General features: G+C 30.1%; 1 protein-coding gene across 5 annotated transcripts in view; it reads left to right on the top strand.

Moving 5' to 3' along the window:
* The first annotated feature begins 2665 nt into the window (after window positions 1-2665).
* Window positions 2666-4260, top strand: part of LOC107473318 (uncharacterized) — a 74130-nt gene continuing 72535 nt past the window's right edge. For 4 of the 5 annotated variants that reach the window (XM_052257265.1, XM_052257263.1, XM_052257262.1 and 1 more), the window contains exons 1-2: window positions 2666-2864; window positions 3862-3920. The gene's annotated coding sequence lies outside the window, so the exon portion shown is untranslated. The remainder of the gene's footprint in view (window positions 2865-3861; window positions 3921-4260) is intronic. The other variant, XM_052257264.1, reaches the window with a different exon arrangement.

Here is a 4260-nt window from a genome sequence, read left to right as displayed (position 1 = left end):
AAAGGGAACAAATTGAGAATTAGGAAGGGGTGGGTTGGGAGTTCTATGCTACGTTTCTTTCTTTTTTTTTTCTTTCTTTTTTTTTTGAATTGGGGCGTTCCATGCTATGTTTTTTTCTTTTTTTTTGTTTTTTTTTATATTCAAAACGACGTCGTTTCAAGGTTCTGATGAACGAAAAATGCTTGAGGGACTACTAAGTCTCAGAGTGCAACTTCGAGGATAAATTTGAATAATTATTAACTTCGTGAATTATTTTGAGACTTCAGTGCAATTTCAGAGACTATTTTGAGACATAACTCTTACCTTTATTATATAATTTGTATTTATAAACCCCGCTAAAATCGGTAAATAATTAGTCAATAAATTAAATTTTAATTAGGAAAATTATAAATGCAAAACTAATATCAAAATAGGATAGAACTCGTCAAAATGAAAATTTTGATACCAATTTCAAAAATTTGGCCTAAAATTAGACCGAATGGACCGAACCGGTTGAACCGGGTCCGTGGGTCCAACCGGACCCATAATTAAAAGGGGACAGAATCACCTTCTTCCCCATTTTGCATCAGAAACGCTGAATAGCGTTGGGGGAGGAAGAGAGCTTCCTAAACCCTCAACAACCTTCCAACCACCATAACTTTTCCGTTTGAGCTCCGTTCACCGCACTATTCGCGGTCATGCGTCTAGCGCGTCGAGCTCTACGTTTCTATTGGATCAATTTTATGGATAAGTATCAATTTCATTTCAGATTCTCAATCCCCTTTTTTATTTGAGAAATTGAGCTCATGTGATAAAATCTTGCCAAATTCGGTGTTTTAGGTTCGATTTAGCTTCCGGAGCTTATTGGGTTGAGTTGCTACGCGTATGGGAGCGGTAAGGTTTCTCTAAACTTTAATTTAATTTTAATTTTATTAGACAAAATCTGATTTGGAACATATATGTGTATTAGGTGAGAATTAAGTTCATATATATGCATTGGAAGTAAAAAGTGAGTATTTGGAGGCTTATTGGTGATTGAAGCTTGATTTGTGGCTGGTTTCTTTGAGCTTGGGGGGCTGTGTTCTTGCTTGTGAGGCTGCCTTGGATTGAATAAAGTGATCGGCCAAGGAGTTTTATAAAGAAGATGAGAATGTTAAAGGAAGTTTAATGCTATGGCTTGGTAAATGACGATATATTGATTATAAATATGAAATGGCTTATGAATTATGATATCTGAGATACGAGTTTTTCTGGGTAATAGAACCGTGGCTCTCCACTACGTGTTCCACGTTGAATCTCGATACTCTATTGACCCTACGTCGTAAGGGTGACCGGGCACGTATGAATTTCCGGGTATGGATAACCCCAAGTGAGTGATTTGAATGATATATAAATGTGAAATCTATGCATAGACTCATGGGGATGCGCGACGGGAGACAGTTTAAGATTTTCGGACTTGTGGGTTGGCTGTGTAATACCCTAATTAGCCTAAACCTTATTTCGCGTCGTAAAGCAAGGGTTAATCAAAGGTTACGACAGTTCTAAACTTACACATATATTATATAAAAGGAAGTAATAATAACTAGAAGCTCGATGAAGAACATAGTTCAAAAACAGGATTTCAAGAGCGCAAAACGTACTAACAAAGCTACTGACTTAAAGCATAGAAAATATGTATGGAGTAACAAAACATCATAGTATAATAGTATAATATCATAAGACACTAACCACGACTTACGGAGTTTAAACTGGCTAGCCATATACAGACTATGTATGAAACCTGACAGTAAAAACAACTTATACAAGTTTTGTTTTTTGTTGTTTGGATGAGAAGAGAAAATAAGGTGGAAAGAAAAAAAATAGTATGAGATCCACTAAAATATTTTCACTCTAAAGATGAGATGAAAATAAAGAAAAAAGTGGCAAATATAAATAAAATTACACATTTATCCTTTATCATTTTTAGTCTTTTTTATCAAAATATTCTCACAAAATTTCGAATCAATTGCACAAGTGGTCTGACAAATACAAAAATTACCTGTCGCTTATAAAAAAATTGTATGATTTGGTTATTTTTATTCCATTATAAAATATTTTAAAGATATTTTTATTGTTGACAAATATAGAAGATACTTTTGTCAATATTTTGATAATTTATAGATATTTTTAATAGTGTATTCTCTGTTTTATTTTTTTTCTTTTTTTTTGAGTAAACTATAAAAACATTCTTAAAAAAATTATTGACTAGTAAAAATATCACTGAAAAATTAAACGACAAAAATATCCACCTTACAAAATTTTAAATCATGACAAAATATTCCAACATAAAGTAAATACAAAATTTTTATGTCGGGATATTTAATTTTTGTCATAATTTGAAATTTATTGAGAAATTTTTATTGGTTAAATCTTTGAAAAGTATTTTACATTTTCAATAATATTAGTTTACTGTTCTTTTTTCTTTCTCTTTTTCAATTTTATTTTTGTTATTTATTTATATGATTTGATTTTATTAAGAGAAAATCATATAATATCACGAATTTGTAATTTCAAATTAATGAATAAAATAGGATTTGACTAGTAACGCTAGTATAATTACATGATGACAAATTACCTCACTATCATCATCATCACCACCAAGTCATTGTGTACATATAACAACAACCAATGAGTCCCCACTCCCACGGGGCACAGACCATCAACATAATTACTAATCAATAATTGAGCAGATACAATAATTCCTCACTTTTTCTGCACTAGTTTTGCTATAAACCTTAGGTTGTTATTCTCACTGCGCTGAAGTCATTGTTGGAACTTAATTGGAATTTGGGATGATTCTCTCTAGCCACTTTATCATTAGTAGGAGCTTCTAGCTGCTGATGGAGGTATGTTTCTCTATATATCTTGTGATCTTGTCTTTTCTCTACTAATTAATCTCCCAAAAAGGAGGATCGGAGCATGCATGGATTATTATACCGTTTCTTTCCAAAAAATGTTTACTTAATTTATTGTCTGTCACTCTGTCATCCTTGCTTTTGAGAAGGCCATGCATATATAATAAGAGAACAATCAACAAAATCGGCCATTAAAATTAGTCGTAAAGATGAAATACATGTTGAAATATAAATATATATTAATAACTGATTTTAATAGCTGATTTTATTGTATAAATAGCATATAGTATTTTTGTAAGAGAGTGTCGGAGTAGATATTAAATAGATTTATACTGTAATTAGTGAGTTGATATTTAGAAAGCGAAAACAGAAGGATTTAAAGAACAAAATATTGAAAATAAACTATACTATACTTTTCAAATTCTTCTCCTTTTTCTTCTTGTGTTTGAAATTCTAACCTCTAAAAAATGTATAAAGACTAAAGAGGAAAGAGGGAGACATGCTTGTAGAAAGGAAACACTACTACTAAAAGAGTGACATAAGATGATAAGAAGGATTGATGAATAGAGTAAAATTAAAGAGGAGAGAAACCTAGATTCGTGTTGTTCTTTTATTGTCACTCAAAAAGATACTCTCTTACACTGTATATACACAAGCAAATCTAATGATAGAAAATTTAAAAAAAAATGAAAAGGCTAATGACAAATTTTTTTAGTGAAAAAAAAAGAAGAATTAATTAGTACTGATTCAAATAATATAAAATAAATATAAAAAAATATTAGTTCTTAATATCCCTTAAAGAAAAATTGTAGCTACTTTAAAACTTCTATTACGTACGATCTTTCACCTTTGTAGAACTGAGAAGAATTCTTGAACAATTCTGAAATTGTATTATTACCTCTCTGATTTTGTTCATGACTCATGAGCATAATTTCATATCTAATGGTTGAGTTCTGCTCATTTAATTTGCCTTGCTGATCCTCATCAGGTCCCAGGCAAACAACGAAATTGAAAGGAAAGAGAGAGATGAAGAAAATTGGAAAGAAGGTAGTAATTCTTTTAGTATTTGGTTGGAAGGATAAATGAGAGGGGAAATATTAACAAATAACAAGTTTGCTATATTTGGTATAGATAAGAATTTATTCAGTAAGTACATGCTAATCTGTAACTAAAGAAAATGACAATCCCAGTTATTCTGGGGAGAACATGTAAATAAATATTTAGAAATTGTATGTTAAAAATTGGATTAAAAAATATTTTTTTTATTTTAAAAAAAATTGTTATTGACAAAAAAATTATAAAAATTATCCACTTAGTGTAAAATTTTTAAGTTTTAAGAATAAAATATTTTATTTTTTAATTACATTTGTAAAAAAATTTATTAAAA

This window comes from Arachis duranensis, chromosome 2, assembly GCF_000817695.3.
Source record: "Arachis duranensis cultivar V14167 chromosome 2, aradu.V14167.gnm2.J7QH, whole genome shotgun sequence".
Lineage (NCBI taxonomy): Eukaryota > Viridiplantae > Streptophyta > Magnoliopsida > Fabales > Fabaceae > Arachis > Arachis duranensis.
The sequence above is the reverse complement of the archived record's forward strand: the minus strand, read 5'-3'. Positions and strand labels throughout refer to the sequence as shown.